The following is a 17,783-nucleotide window of genomic DNA, read 5'->3' on the forward strand; positions in this document are numbered from 1 at the left end:
CTTGAATTAAAGAAGCACATGTTTTAAAAAGAAGGGACGTACACAAATTAGAAGCAAGGCTATGATTCGAGCGCTGGGCTTTGGAGAAAACTGCTGCTTTTTAGGCGCGCAGTATGTATTCAACTGTCTCGACCTTCGCCACAGGAGAGCAACAGTTTTTGCTGCCGCACACCACACGGGGTCTGGGTCTCTATTCCAGGCTGCATATCCATGCATGGCTGACGCCTGTTCGTGACTGGTCGATATTATCAGCTTCTTAACCATTTAGAACGACCGCAGCACCTGATATTAAAACATCTGGTCTCGTTAGGTATGTATTTTGTTCCATTACGATATATAGGATCTACGAAGCGATACCGACAATATTTTAAATACTGTGAAGGGTGCGCTGGGGGAAAAAAACAGGACAGCAACCATCGTCCGGAATCGACGCTACTGAGAGTAATGTTCGTACGGACTAACGGCTGTCTCTAGGCCATACAAGTACGAGTTTCTGGCAGAAGTGACAAACTTTCTTCCAGCCTGCCTGGCTCTGTCTCCACCGCAACCACTTCACGGGAGCCGTTCAACTGGCTGCAACTGACAACAGGTTGCGCTATCAATCCAACGTATCCATGTCAGTCCAGAATGGCCAAGTGTATGATCGCACCCGGAGTTTCTCTGCAACTCGTTTATCATAACGGTGGAAACAGCAAAATGAACAAACCAAACTTAAAGGAGAGTGAGGAGAAATTAAGAATTGTGGAACATGTACCAGCCACGAAAAAGGGGCGAAGTCCAGCTGCGGAAATGTTGTAGTGTGTTTATGAGACAGCTTCAGACAAATCAGGAGGTGTCTCGCAAAGCAAATCCTGTAAAAAGTTACTAAATACTCATTCGGGAACCTCGAGTATGTTAAGACATGTTTGTAAATTTGACCAGCAGTTTCCTCACTCCATAAATATTTTGAAAGAGGACAAAGACGTAATGGCTGGCTAGTGTGTGGAAATATGTGCTTAGGACTTACGGTCATTTAAGAGTACATGGGCATTGTACATTTAGGGCAAACATTGACTGAAAAAGAAAAGAAAATGTGGCTCAGTGGTTATTAAAAACCACCTTCAGGTGGTATGCAACGAAGCGCGAAGAAAGCTTAGTATGAAAGAAAAGCTTCTTCTTTCAGACAGGTACTTTTTAGATCAACATAATCTGAAAAATGAAATTTGTGTTTGCAAAAACGCATTTGGGGAATTTAGAATGATCTGGGTTGGGCACAGCTTGGCTTGGATGTAAGTAAACCAGCCTGCCCCTTCTGTTGATAACGTGCCTGGCTAACAGGCAAGCATGGACACGTTAAACGTATGTAGTCACTTTATAATGTTTTCATCTTCCTGTAAAAATAAACTTCGCGGGGCTGCACCAACGGAGTACATTTTGGAAAAATTCCTTTAATACCGCACTTTGGCAGAACCATTCTATCTTGAAAAATTTCGTCGTACAAAACCGGGTTCGTTTGCTCTCCCCATGAATCGAGCAGCAAAAGAAATTGTTCTTCTCTCACGTACGACTTCAAGATGTCAATTAGAAATTTCCCATGTAGATAGTAATGTCATGAGTTTTCCGGACTTTGAAGTTGTTATCATAACGTTTTTGTATTTGTGTCCATATTCATCAGCTACTTTTTGTGCCCTTGTTCCAAATGAGCCAGTGGTCTCCTGGAAGCAAACGAATACCGTTGGTAGTAACTTTCCAGATACGGTGCCAGCCTACTGTACAGTGTACAAATGTCTCACCTTGTGCACATCCTTTCGCTGCACAAGAAACACCTCTGTTCCGCATTCGGCGAGAGTTCGGTCATAAGATTATTGATATTGGGAGACTAGAACGAACATTCATAAATTAGTATGGCATGGTTTATAATAATGCTAGTACAACTGATGTAAATCGAGCAGGTATTTTTGTGTGTAACACCGGTTTGATGAATGTTAATAACAAAATCCTTGTCGTGGTTTGGTATGAGGGCTCGAGTCTGCATTCGGAAATTTGTTGCTGCACCAACGAATTGCTGCAGTGAATCGCTTTTCCTCTTGGATTCTACTCTGGTGATTTTCCTCTGACGAATCCGATGTCTTCATTTGAACAGTACGACCCACGAGTCAGATGCTTCAAAATTTAAATCAGGAAATTGTCTAGCATCAGCAGCAGCCCATTGCTAGGGGCTTCTCGTCGTCACCTGCTGATCTCACTCTTGAGCTTCTATGAAACGATCACAGGCCCACGAATTAATTGCTTTTAAGTTGTCCATGCCTTGTTCCACCTTGTTTTATATGTTCTTCCCATCTTTGCAAACATTTCATGTTTCTGAGACGTGAAGCTCCCCTTCTAAGAAGAGTGGCCAAACTCCAGCCTGGATGCTCTCTTCAAGATTGACGACCCTAATCTTGTAGTTCTGCGGAACGTAATCGCTGTCCATTTTCGACTGCTTCTCTTCAGCCTAGTAATCGTCTTGGTGCGCAATTACTTCGTCTTGTACGACGACTTGTTTCTCCGCTAGCATTTCGAAAATTGTGCGAAATATTTCTTCTTCAATTTCCATGTGTTCTTGTGTCATTGCTGCATAAGGTTTCGAAGCGATCAGATTGTTTTGGAGAAGGAGCTGTTCATTGTACACAAGTACCGTTTTTAATCGTACTTTTGAAACTTCAAGGCTTCACTATCAGTATCACGTTCTCTTGCTGTTGAAGTACCAGGCGCATCAAACATTTACTCGTAAAACCGAACATGTAGCGTTGGCATGGAGTTACCTCTGGGGTAACAAACAAATGAAATATTCTTCGTGATCGTAAACATGTTCCCTTTCTCCTTCCACGAACCGAAAGCTGTTGGTGCACATGCAACTGTCTCTGGTGATTCAAAACTAACTGCAACATTACAGGGAAAATGTGTTCATACGGTGAGTCGCACCGTATCTGTACCTATACCGGACGAATAGGCTCGTGGTGGATTGAAACGTACCTGCAGGGATACGGTATTAATGGTAAACTACTTCCAAAATGTTCGAGAAAAACCCAAATTTTCAAGGTGAAGATTATGTTGCCAATAAATGATTGCTTAGATACTGATAATTTGCCCAATCATAATGAACCTGTTACTAGAATTACATGGGAACGCAGAAAAAAAGTGTCAGCAGCGAGAGTCGATCCAGAGTCTTCCATCTTATGAAGCCGTGCGATTACTTTTTTTTATTTTTTCATCTAACGAACCTCTGCGCAAGCAGGACAGCGGGTATGGCAGGGGTCGACACCCGAGGCACTGCCATCCCGTCGTCACCCCCACACAACGTGCTCTAGGATCAGAGAGAGGATTAAGCATGTTTATTTATTTTTTTTTATTAACAAAAGATCTTACGACTTCCGCAGCGAGCGTCCGAGTCATCTCCTTTGTTGGTAGGGGTTCCCCCTTATTCCGTCCGTAGGGGATCAACATGCTCTAGGACTCTTCTTCAGTAACAGCGTCTCATACTCCCTAATGAGCAGGAGGGTTCGCATCAAGTGAACCTAAATAATTAGGGAAGTGGGTCCTGTACCTCGGGTGGCGGCTGAAAGCGGCATGTGTCGTCATCAGTAGGGACCAAACGTCGAGTGTACCTTCGTGTGTGTGATGAAGTAAAGGTCCATGCCTCTCCGCCAGTCAACGGCATTCGTCCTGGATAGTGGAAAATACACTCCGTCGGGGTGCAATATATCGTCAGCGAAGACAGGCTCTGACAATCGCCGCAAAAGTAATACCAGCATGCGTTGCGTGAGCAGCCAGCAGTCGCTGGTCGCGTCACAAGTCAGGCGGTGCACATCCGAATTAGCGGCTCAGCATCTCGGACACAAGTGGTCGTACGTCAGGTAAACGCAGTGTTGCCGCTGACGAGTAGCGAACTTCCCGTTCACAGACGTGTACCACAATGAATGCACCGCCACAGGTAGAAAAGGCGTGTGTACTGCTCGCCACAACGTGTTCCAGTGAACTTTTGGGTGCCAGTCTGCGGCCGTATAGACGGGTTGTTGCTGTTAGTAAGGGCGATAATAGTCTTTCGTGCGGGGCATTCGTGTCGACTGGAGGCCCGCTGAGGTCAATTAAGAACCCTGCAATGTGGGCGAGTGCCGGTGAAATGTGACCCACAGAAACCAGTGGTTGTAGAGAGCGTGCTGCCACTTCAGTTATCAGGGTGGCCCTCAGATTGGCGTGGGCAGAGGCCCACGTTCGACGCATAGTATTGAGATAGAGCGATTGCACACGGTTATAGACATGAATTAAATCGATACCGCCCGCCCGCTGCGGCAGTGTCAGGGTGACGTAACGGGCTTTAAAAACGTGACCAGCGCCCACGAAATGTCCATATGCTACTTGAAATCTGTCGGCCATTGCAAAAATCAAGGGATGTGCGCGAAATAGTTCAGTTTTGAGACGAGATAGGTGCTGACACAGCGTGTTCGACACTGTATCAGAGCATGTGTCTGGTGTAGTAGTCGATGGTACGTAGCTGCCACTGTGCGGCGAACATAGCTAGGAAACCGCACCTCCAAACATCTGAGTGCAGGCACTTCGTCAAAAGACACCGCCGTTGTTCCAGTAAGCCCTCCTCCGACGTTTATGTATTTATTTTTCTTCAGACTGATGATGCTCCCAGCGACCACCCCGTACTGGCGTAGCCCCTGAAGCGCCATGTGTATTTCATCCTCTGATCTGGCCTGGAACGAGATATCACGGGGGAATGCACCACAACGAATGGTCACGTCCCATACGCAGATGACTGCCAAATGTCGTCATACACCATGGAAAGCTGGTTCGAGCGCTGCTGCAAATACACTACTGGCCATTAAAATTACTACACCAAGAAGAAATGCAGATTATAAACGGGTATTCATTGGACAAATATATTATACCAGGGCTGACATGTGATTACATTTTCACGTAAAAATGGTTCAAATGGCTCTGAGCACTATGGGACTAAACATCTGAGGTCATCAGTCCCCTAGAACTTAGAACTACTTAAACCTAACTAACCTAAGGATATCACACACATCCATGCCCGAGGCAGGATTCGAACCTGCGACCGTAGCGGTCGCCCGGTTCCAGACTGAAGCGCCTAGAACCGCTCGGCCACAATGGCCGGCCATTTTCACGTAATTTGGGTGGATAGATCCTGAGAAATCAGTACCTAGAACAATCATATCTGGCCGTAATAACGGCTTTGATACGCTTGGTCATTGAGTCAAACAGAGCTTGGATGGCGTGTACAGGTACAGGTGCCCATGCAGCTTCAACATGATACCACAGTTCATCAAGAGTAGTGACTGGCGTATTGTGACGAGCCACTTGCTCGGCCACCATTGACCAGTCGTTTTCAATTGGTGAGACATCTGGAGAATGTGCTGGCAAGGACAGCAGTCGAAAATTTTCTGTATCCAGAAAGGCCTGCACAGGACCTGCAACATGCGGTCGTGCATTATCCTGCTGAAATGTAGGGTTTCGCAGGGATTGAATGAAGGACAGAGTCACGGGTCACAACACAACTGAAATGTAACATCCACTGTTCAAAGTGCCGTCAATGCGAACAAGAGGTGACCGAGATGTGTAACCAATGGCACCCCATACCAACACGCCAAGTGATACGCCAACATGCCGATGACGAATACACGCTTCCGATGTGAGTTCACCGCGATGTCGCCAAACACGGATGCGACCATCACGATGCTGTAAACAGAACCTGGATTCATCCGAAAAAATGACGTTTTGCCATTCGTGCACCGAGGTTTGTCGTTGAGTACACCATCGCAGGCGCTCCTGTCTGTGATGCAGCGTCTAGGGTAACCGCAGCCATAGTCTCCGAGCTGATAGTCCATGCTGCTCTAAACGTCGTCGAACTGTTCGTGCAGATGGTTGTTGTCTTGCAAACGTCCCCATCTGTTGACTCAGGGATCGAGACGTGGCTGCACGATCCGTTACAGCCAAGCGGATAAGATGCCTGTCATCTCGACTGCTAGTGATACGAGGCCGTTGGGAAGCAGCACGGCGTTCCGTATTACCCTCATGAACCCACCGATTCCATATTCTGCTAACAGTCATCGGATCTCGACCAACGCGAGCAGCAATGTCGCGATATGGTAAACCGCAATCGCGATAGGCTACAATCCGACCTTTATCAAAGTCGGAAACGTGATGGTACGCATTTCTCCTCCTTACACGAGGCATCACACAACGTTTCACCAGGCAACGCCGGTCAACTGCTGTTTGTGTATGAGAAATCGGTTGGAAACTTTCCTCATGTTAGCACGTTGTAGGTGTCGTCACCGGCGCCAACCTTGTGTGAATGCTCTGGAAAGCTAATCAGTGGCATATTGCAGCATCTTCTTCCTGTTGGTTAAATTTCGCGTCTGTAGCACGTCATCTTCGTGGTGTAGCAATTTTAATGGCCAGTAGTGTAATATGCCCGACAAGGGGCATCATATTCACACTGACCATCCAGAACGATGTGACCAGACTGCTAACTGTTGACCATCATGTCAGAACACGCCCTGTGGATCAATTGAGTGACCACCGCCGAAGACTCCGGAGAGAGGCTCATGCATTCCAAAACTGCACATAGGAATCCGTCGTCGACTGAGTCTAATGCATGGCTGAAATCGACAGCGACAATGGCGCCCCATATTCTGTAAGCCTTCACCAACGTTATAGCGTCGCATTATGCTCCTAACGCTTTATGGATGTTTCTGACACCACCTAAACAGGTCTTATCGGTATGGATTGTTTTCCCGATAGCTGGGTGGAGACGCGCACGGAGGATGTGGGCAAAGATCTTGTAGTCGACGATGAGGAGCCTGAATGGGCGAAAGTCCTGCTACTTACAACTACTATTCGGTTTAATACGTCAAAGGTCCGCCTCAGTTGCGAAAAGCTACTGGTCTTTGCCCAGGTTTCAGCTAATCAAGCCTTCAGAAGCATAAAATAAACTAATACATGCCAGAATAAGGCATGGTTAAACATAGAAAGCTAAAGTACCGTAGTACCATGTCAAGCTACGGTACTTAGCTGAGGAACAGCCCCGAGCCCACTTCATGGAAAGCGGTCGGTTAGCCGCGGACGCTGCGTTGGAACTGACTGTCGCACGCGGATATGCACTGAGTCAGATGGCGGATCACGCGCATGCGCGCACGGGAAGTCAAAAGTGCCTAGTATTGGCTGTCTTTATGTTATGTACTGGGAAATTACATATAATATTAACCCATAAATTTGTTAGACAACAAGGCACTAAGTAGATAGAATCCCGATGAGCGTTAACTATAAATTGAGACCATATTAACAGACAAGAAAATTTACTTAGACAATAAGTTCAGTTTGTTAGATTAAAAACCTCAGATGGTCACCACTAAGTCATATGGTTCTGCACGATCTCATGCGGGGGATGAACAAGGTTATACACTCCTGGAAATTGAAATAAGAACACCGTGAATTCATTGTCCCAGGAAGGGGAAACTTTATTGACACATTCCTGGGGTCAGATACATCACATGATCACACTGACAGAACCACAGGCACATAGACACAGGCAACAGAGCATGCACAATGTCGGCACTAGTACAGTGTATATCCACCTTTCGCAGCAATGCAGGCTGCTATTCTCCCATGGAGACGATCGTAGAGATGCTGGATGTAGTCCTGTGGAACGGCTTGCCATGCCATTTCCACCTGGCGCCTCAGTTGAACCAGCGTTCGTGCTGGACGTGCAGACCGCGTGAGACGACGCTTCATCCAGTCCCAAACGTGCTCAATGGGGGACAGATCCGGAGATCTTGCTGGCCAGGGTAGTTGACTTACACCTTCTAGGGCACGTTGGGTGGCACGGGATACATGCGGACGTGCATTGTCCTGTTGGAACAGCAAGTTCCCTTGCCAGTCTAGGAATGGTAGAACGATGGGTTCGATGACGGTTTGGATGTACCGTGCACTATTCAGTGTCCCCTCGACGATCACCAGTGGTGTACGGCCAGTGTAGGAGATCGCTCCCCACACCATGATGCCGGGTGTTGGCCCTGTGTGCCTCGGTCGTATGCAGTCCTGATTGTGGCGCTCACCCGCACGGCGCCAAACACGCATACGACCATCATTGGCACCAAGGCAGAAGCGACTCTCATCGCTGAAGACGACACGTCTCCATTCGTCCCTCCATTCACGCCTGTCGCGACACCACTGGAGGCAGGCTGCACGATGTTGGGGCGTGAGCGGAAGACGGCCTAACGGTGTGCGGGACCGTAGCCCAGCTTCATGGAGACGGTTGCGAATGGTCCTCGCCGATACCCCAGGAGCAACAGTGTCCCTAATTTGCTGGGAAGTGGCGGTGCGGTCCCCTACGGCACTGCGTAGGATCCTACGGTCTTGGCGTGCATCCGTGCGTCGCTGCGGTCCGGTCCCAGGTCGACGGGCACGTGCACCTTCCGCCGACCACTGGCGACAACATCGATGTACTGTGGAGACCTCACGCCCCACGTGTTGAGCAATTCGGCGGTACGTCTACCCGGCCTCCCGCATGCCCACTATACGCCCTCGCTCAAAGTCCGTCAACTGCACATACGGTTCACGTCCACTCTGTCGCGGCATGCTACCAGTGTTAAAGACTGCGATGGAGCTCCGTATGCCACGGCAAACTGGCTGACACTGACGGCGGCGGTGCACAAATGCTGCGCAGCTAGCGCCATTCGACGGCCAACACCGCGGTTCCTGGTGTGTCCGCTGTGCCGTGCGTGTGATCATTGCTTGTACAGCCCTCTCGCAGTGTCCGGAGCAAGTATGGTGGGTCTGACACACCGGTGTCAATGTGTTCTTTTTTCCATTTCCAGGAGTGTATGTCCGTATGCGATAACTTCTCAGGATTAGGAGAAGGTGAAAATAAAATAATTTCCATTATACATGGACTAAACGTCGATTTCCTACCGCGAAATTTGACTAACGTTATGTTATGGCACTACATAACTACGCATTTTAGATTGACTGGGTGTGTAAAGCTTAGATCAAAATGTATGACTTTATGCACAGATGGTCAACGTAGTGTTTAACAATGTAGAAACTTAACGAAACATACACTAATTGTGATTACGGCCATTGCTTGTAACCTCCCATGTGTGACCTATGCTTGTTTCCGATGCATAACAAATCGATTACTGTAACTCTCCAACCCTCACATTGACGATGCAACACAGAAATTGCGTCACGATAAAATACTAAAGGGTCCATGGCGACATCCCTCCACCGGGCTCGAGTGATTACGGCCACTGCTTGTAACCTCCCCTGTGTGACCTAGGCTTGTCTCTGATGCATAACAAATCGATTACTGTAACTCTCGAACGCTCATATTGACGATGCAACACAGAAATTGCGTCGCGATAAAACACTACAGGGTCCATGTTGACTTCTCTCCATGGGTCTCGAGTGATTACGACCACTGCTTGTAACCTCCGCTGTGTGACCTAGGCTTGTTTCCGATGAATAACAAATCGATTACTGTAACCCACGAACGCTCATATTGACGATGCAACACAGAAATTGCGTCGCGATAAAATACTACAGGGTCCATCTTGACTTCTCTCCATGGGACACGAGTGATTACGGCCACTGCTTGTATCCTCCCCTCTGTGACCTAGGCTTGTTTCTGATGCATAACAAACCGATTACTGTAACTCTCCGAACCTCATATTGACGATGCAACATAGAAATTGCGTCGCGATAAAATACTACAGGGTCCATGTTGAATTCTCTCCATGGGACTCGAGTGATTACGACCACTGCTTGTAACATCCCCTGTGTGACCTAGGCTTGTTTCCGATGCACAACAAATCGATTACTGTAACCCACGAACGCTCATATTGACGATGCAACACAGAAATTGCGTCGCGATAAAATACTACAGGGTCCGTGGCGACTTCTCTCCATCGGACTCGAGTGATTACGGCTCTGCTTGCAACCTCCCCTGTGTGACCTAGGCTTGTTTCCGATGCATTACAAATCGATTACTGTAACTCTCGAACCCTCATATTGACGATGCAACACAGAAGTTGCGTCGCGATAAAATACTACAGGGTCCATGGCGACTTCCCTCCATGGGACTCGAGTGATTACGGCCACTGCTTGTACACTCACCTGTGTGACCTAGGCTACTTTCCGATGCATAATAAATCGATTACTGTAACTCTCGGACGCTCATATTGACGATGCAACACAGAAATTGCGTCGCGGTAAAATACTACAGGGTCCATGTTCACTTCTCTCCATCGGACTCGAGTGATTACGACCACTGCTTGTAACCTCCCCTGTGTGACCTAGGCTTGTTTCTGATGCACAACAAACCGACTACTGTAACCCACGAACGCTCATATTGACGATGCAACACAGAAATTGCGTCGCGATAAAATACTACAGGGTCCGTGGCGACTTCACTCCATGGGACTTGAGTGATTACGGCCTCTGCTTGTAACCTCCCCAGTGTGACCTAGGCTTGTTTCCGATGCATTACAAATCGATTACTGTAACTCTCGAAAGCTCATATTGACGATGCAACACAGAAGTTGCGACGCGATAAAATACTACAGCGTCCATGGCGACTTCTCTCCAAGGGACTCGAGTGATTATGGCCACTGCTTCTACCCTCACCTGCGTGACCTAGGCTTGTTTTCGATGCATAACAAATCGATTACTGTAACTCTCGGACGCTCATATTGACGATGCAACACAGAAATTGCGTCGCGGTAAAATACTACAGGGTCAATGGCGTCTTCTCTCCAAGGGACTCGAGTGATTACGGCCACTGCTTATAACCTCCCCTGTGTGACCTAGTCTTGTTTCCGAAGCATAACAAATCGATTACTATTGAGAGGCACCCACATGCCATGCTCATACTGTGGCATCAAGCAGTCAGGCCTGCAAGATGAGTTGTCTGCTAAGCGAGTGGATTCATTCTTAATTTATCGAGTAACATGAACTCTCGTATCTTACTATTTAGTTACAAATTATCCTCCTGTATGAATAATAGGCAACGGAAACACGCATCTGACTATCAGTAATTTACAGAACTCTGACTGTACACTACGCACTGTCAATACCACATTTACTTTTTGTCTTTTATTTAACGGCTTTTGTCAACACGTGGCCACCGCACTGAATATGAATGGCGCACACATTATAAATTCGGGACATTATGACAACATACAATTCAATGGAAAAGACCACCAATCTTTTTCTTTTCACTATCTTATTTATTCCGATAAATTCTCTAACCTAAACACACAAATTCTACAACCTACAACAATAACACACGAGAAATTCCGCCCAGTGGGCATGGCTTTACATTAGTGAATCTCTATATTATGGTCTCGTAATTATTTAACGCTACAGTGCACTTTCTGGATAGGATGGTGGATCTTTTATTATTTCTCACACTTCGACTCTCACAATCATCATCACGAAACTTTCCTCCAGACCGAGCGGTACAGAAGGAACAAGCATAACCCATTAATCTTTTGAAACTACCTCGCTACTCTCCCATGCAAACCACACATACCCAAATTACATGACATACACCACACAACAATATGAAATACTACACAGAGAATGGTTACAACATTATCACTTTCAGCTTTCCCACTTCAATTAATATTTATCCCAGTTTCACACGACACTGCCCCACTTTGTAATTCTACTTTCCTACTGTGAACTCTGGAGATATATGCACGTCTTCCTGTGCAATGCAAGCCAAGTGGCGTTGCTGGATAGACGGCCGACTCACCTTGATTCTCTCTCAGAGTTTAAATCTAGCGTCACACGGAATCATATCACGCAATTTAGCATTAAGAACATAATCATCACACACGCGAGTCCTCAACTGATACCATGGACGAGTACTTCTCTTTATCCTTTGTCTCATACACAGATTGAGACTCACACAGTACTCACCACGTGGAAGTACTTGTCTCTAATTTCAAGTCCTGCACACGCCATTTCTTAAATATTTCAGCTTATGGTACACACGCTATTTCTTAAATATTTCAACTTATTGTACACACGCTAGTAATTCAGCTTAACTTAAGCACACGGAAGTATTTCAACTTATTGCTACACGTGGTATCATTGCGACTGTTGGTCACTTCTGAAGATTACTACAATCCCATTAATATTACCTGCCTGACATTTAATTCTCCCCACAAAAGTTCCTGAGAGAGAGAAATTATTATTTCAAACTACTCTTAAATATTCCACATGCATACCATGTCTCCACTCTTTCGTCATCACGGAGCACAACTAAAACTGGTCTTAACAGCACAAGATCCAGCGGCAGAGTGCTGAAACATGGCCGTATTCAGGTTCTCTCGCACCTCTGTCGAAGTGGGGGAAGCACCTTGCTATCGTATTGGTCAGCCACATTTCAGGTGCTCAAAGCTCTGGTAAATTTCATCTCTTTAGTCCCACCAAAGGTGGCCAAAGGATCGTCTCAAAGATGATCATATATTCACATTCACTATCTGCGGTTAGCAGACGACCATACATTCATTCATTTCACAGATCTCACCAAACTGGATGTAGGGATTTACTTTGTGGGAGTGCACATGTGATCAATTAAATAAATAAATTGTCATTCTTTCCCACACTGGTATCCGGCTTCGCTGAATTAATTGAAACTGAGTTAGTTTTACAAAAAAAAGTGTTGTTCTGACAAAAATAATGAAGTATTTCGTACCTATTTTCAATGTCGGGCGGTACTGTACCCTTTCACCACCGGCTACCCACGCAGAAAAAAATGGCACGGTACTATCCTTGCAATGCGAGTGTAGTTCCGAACATTTTTTTACGAGAACTGTATTAGAACAAACGTAGCAAGTCATCAAAATAACCAGGAGGAGACCTTAGCCCCTGGTGACCTCAAATTGACGACTAAATGTTGTTACTTTACCAAATTATTGACACAGTTGTTGCATTATTGTACTCTCCACAATGCGGAGTAACGTACACATACAAATTTACAACAATCCACATGACAAATAAAACATTACATCATACAAATAAAAAATAATGGTGAGATAAAAAATTGCTTAGTTACCGGGATCTCCGTTATTTTTAGGAGTAATCCAAACTTCAATAATTCTAAAACAGATGAAAAATACTAATTGTACTTATGAAATTTTAAATAGCTCACCGTCCAAACACAGAGCAAGTAATCTGACATTCATAAATTGCGTTGTAATAATCTTTACACGGCAATGTCTAAATACAAAACAAAATCAACAAAAGAAAATAATTTCGTACACTAGTTGCACGTAGAAGTCAGGCTCCAGATCAATACACGCAATAAATAGTTAGCAATAAGTGCTTGAATCCACCAGTAGCTCTCGTATCTTACTCTACTGCTCATTTCTCTGTTGTCACACATTTAGACGACAAGAACTTGCATTTCGACTAGCCTTCGTTACACTTTAATGTGAAATATCACCACTGTGATAATGAAAATAAGTGGCTTCAGTCAAACACATCAACAAGATCATTACTGTCCATGACATCAAAATGCATCAATTAATTCCGATATTTGTTGTGCAAAGCAAACTCTTCTCCCCTGTGACAACCTTACTGATCAATGCTACAAGAGCCGCTACGTTAGTATTACGCCACTGGCTAATAATTAAAGCATCATTGTACCAAATATTCTAATAAACATGCTATGTGAACTTGATAACCCAGAACAAACAAAAACAAACACTAACTATTCTAAACACAAATGTTAATGAAATACAATTACACTTGCTGTCCCTTCAGGAATGAAACATATAAAAAAATTTACACAATTACAAATACAAATACATTATTCCCTATCTTGCGAGTCACATGGAATCATTTCATTCTGTGATTTCCTTGGGGTCTAAAAAGTTGCTGACAGGTTCCCTAGAAACACTGTCTCGGTGTCAAAGCTCTCCCATGGTTACCCGGACGAAAGTCTTTAAGTCACTCAAATCGGCATTTTGAACACGCACTGAACAGTAAACTGTATCTCACATTAAACACAAATGTCATAGTCACTGTCAGAGTACCATCCACATGAATCTGTTCGTCCAAAAATGGCCCTACAACTACTATTACCCACGGTTCTGTCCTTTCAGTTCATGGTGTAATTAAAAGTCGTAAGTTCCAACAAACAGTTCTTATTCCCGCACCAATTCAAGAAATGTCTCCTACTACAGACGCAAATGTCAACGTCCCACTCTAGTTTCTTGCGTTCATACAATAATTAGTCACCAAACGACAACTGTCCTCTTTAAGTATACCAAGCGTCCCACATGCAATTCACAAAGCACACTTAACAAGTCACTGCCAAAAGTTTATGGATCCCACCGTTCAGTAGTCAAGACAAAACAAAACGATCGTCCTGTCTGTTAAAGACAAAATCTTTTCCATCACTCACAACGTGGAAACACCAGTCCTTCACTTTCCACCTTATGGAGACATACAAGCAGTCATCTTGTTTCACGGCTCCACAGTCCAGTACTAGTCAATAGTTGCTGGTAACAAATGCCCGCCGGGCTCTGCCGCGCGTCGTTCATTCTGCCGTGGCGCCGCTGCGCGCGCCGTTGAGCAGAAGAAACCACCCGCTGTTGCCTCCGCGGGATACTTTCCCCAGTCGTAAGGGTGGCGGAACTTATGAATGGCCAGTGCTACGTGCGTGTCGCCCCAGGCCGTTGACCTGCTGATGCGGGCGCGTGGAGTGTACCCCGACCTGCAGCGGAGTGGGGAGTGCCGCGGCTCTGTCGCCCGTCGCCATGGCGACGTCAGCTCGGCCTACTAGCGGTATGGGCGTTACGACACCAAATCAGTCAGACCCTTCCGTGCATCTCGCAACATTACAGACAAAAGGATATTCTTACAGTATTTAAATACTCATTGATTACACGCATGATCTATTAGATACATTGGTAATAAAAGAATCTTTGTTCTAAAAACATAAAATCATACACCCTAGTTTTCTACACATACAACATCAACATTTATCTCTTTTCTATATACAGCCCACACTTGTGCTATTGATTGTACCTGTCATCCCTCATACAAAACATGAAAGTGTAAAATAAAAAACAAAAGGAATAAGAAATAATCTTTACAACTCATAATTACAGTATAAAATAGTAAACTACTCTAACATCCTATCACAGTGAAAATATTAGAAACTGTTTATTCTAAAGCTACAATATACAATGAACCTTTGTGCTTGTGACAGACTGAAATTAAAACCCCTTGAAAGTGTTCTAACAAAAAATGAGAAAATAATCTACACAGCTCACTATTACCTACCACATGTTATTAAATATTAAACTACTTTAACATTCTAACACAATAAACAGTTTAGAAACTGATGACTCTAAATCTACAACATACAATGCACCTTTGTGCTTGTGACAGACTGAAATTAGTATTGAAAGTGTTCTAACAAAAAATGAGAAAATAATCTACACAGCTCACTATTACCTACCACATGTTATTAAATATTAAAGTACTTTAACATTCTAACACAATAAACAGTTTAGAAACTGATGACTCTAAATCTACAACATACAATGCACCTTTGTGCTTGTGACAGACTGAAATTAGTATCTCTTTATACATTTTACATTTTATTATATATAACAACATTTATAGGACATGTATGAACCATCCACATGATGTCAGATCCTGACCTGCCATCGAGGTTCATCCAAATCAAACAATACACAATAATGTTTTAGTTATGGATCGGTAGCATTGATCACACTACTCTACGACTCTCACTCACCAGACATCACATTTTCCTTCTCATTCAATCCATTAATACACTAACAGAATAGGTCTAGAAGTCAGCTAACCTTAAGACCACCACACTCACGACAACATACCATACCTTTTCTCCCTTATAACACCACCACACTCACAACATACCATACCTTTGCTCCCTTATACTCAACCACATAACACATGAAGCTGTTTCGGAGATAGCTTTCCAGTCTCCGAATTCGTCCTTTCACTCTGGCACCTCTCTCCATCGGCTTACCTCTCCATTTTATGCTAAATATCAACTTAGAATTGCGACATTTCATCTAAGAACAAAAAATACACAAATTATTCATCCTGAAAAATAACTGTACACATTCTTGGTACCGTTTTGATTAGTTATACTGGTACCAGGCTTCAACAACAACAACAAAATTATTTTTGCCAAATAGCAAATCTTATGGTAAGAATTAGATCTACACTTTTATTACATCTTACGTCAGTATTCCACAACGTTCACCATCTGGATCTCATACTCCCTTTATGTCCTTTCACATTGTGCAGTTGTCCTCATCTCTTCATTCGTATTTCGGCTCTCCGTCCGTCCATTACTCCATCATTTCCTGCTCTTCCTTCGCCATTGGCATCAATCTCTATTGCAGCATACACAGGCCTATCTGTAACATACATCTAAGACATCTCCACATTATTAATTCTACTCACCTTTATTTACCACTGTTTCATCACGTCGAATCTCTCTTTATTAGTCACATTGCTTCATGTCGCTTCTCTTCTTATATATCACCTTTATCCACTACTATTTATCACGTCGCTTCTCTATCTACCATCTTTATCCACTCATTAATCATCACGTCGTTTCTGCTTGATCCTTATTCATACGACAAAAAATACGTACATACGCCACTCTGTCGACTCCTGTTCATGACTCATTCGACCAGTCTATTCCGTCATACTTCCTGACATCCCGCCTGAAAATTCTTATGTTCGATTTGACCCTGCACAACGTTACACACCACAAATAAATACACTGACTATATACCATAAATCGCCTACTTTAGATCTATCCTTAACTTTTCCATAATTTGATGTTAGAAATGTGATGAAGCCTACGAGATTGTTTTCCCTTGATCGTCTCATTCAGTACAGCATTTTCATGGACAATCCGCCTCACTCTGAATGGTCCACTATACACAGTAAAGAATTTGCTAGTTAGGAATCTAAGCTTACATGAAAATTAAATGTGTGCAGAGAATATACAAGCTGGGAGAAATGGGCAACTCAAGTGTTAGTAACTTTGGTGCTAGTGGCCTCTTTCCCTAACACCAGATTCCGAACAACCATACACAGCACTTCATTATAACTGTCACCACGACAATGACATCAGATGGCATCTAATTTAAAAACTTCGATCACGATGTTGACTTTTTTTACATTACGTGTTAAGTATCTACAATAGTCAAGTCACACTAATTAAACTGGACTCATTGGCATTATTACATAACATTTTAGCAACTGGTTTCTTTGAGAAAACAGGCCTTTTACTTTACTGTTCGAAATAAAAATTTGCAAATTTTTCTCTGAGAGACCAGCCTAACAGATGCCATTACTGGTGTTTTATTCTCTGATCAGAAGTATGGTATTTGCATTCCTACATAGCAGTAGAGTATGCTACATAGACAATTTTCAGTGCCAGCTGCATGTGTTTTAGAGCAAGATATTAAGGGCTAATATGTTGGATTAGTTTCTCCTATCCTTCAATCCATTACGACAAGAATGAAATGCCAGGATTCCATGCTCTCCTGTCATTCTGATAGTTTCTGCCGTTCCTATCCTCGACTCTGTCTGACCTATGAGTCGTGTCTCCGTTCACGATTTTCCTCTCATTACCCAGTCCTTGTAACAAGTGCTGAAATGACGCAGAATCGTCTACGCCTCTGCCTGTTATCGCTATATCTCTG

This window comes from Schistocerca nitens, chromosome 6 (assembly GCF_023898315.1).
Source record: "Schistocerca nitens isolate TAMUIC-IGC-003100 chromosome 6, iqSchNite1.1, whole genome shotgun sequence".
In the NCBI taxonomy this organism is placed as follows: domain Eukaryota; kingdom Metazoa; phylum Arthropoda; class Insecta; order Orthoptera; family Acrididae; genus Schistocerca; species Schistocerca nitens.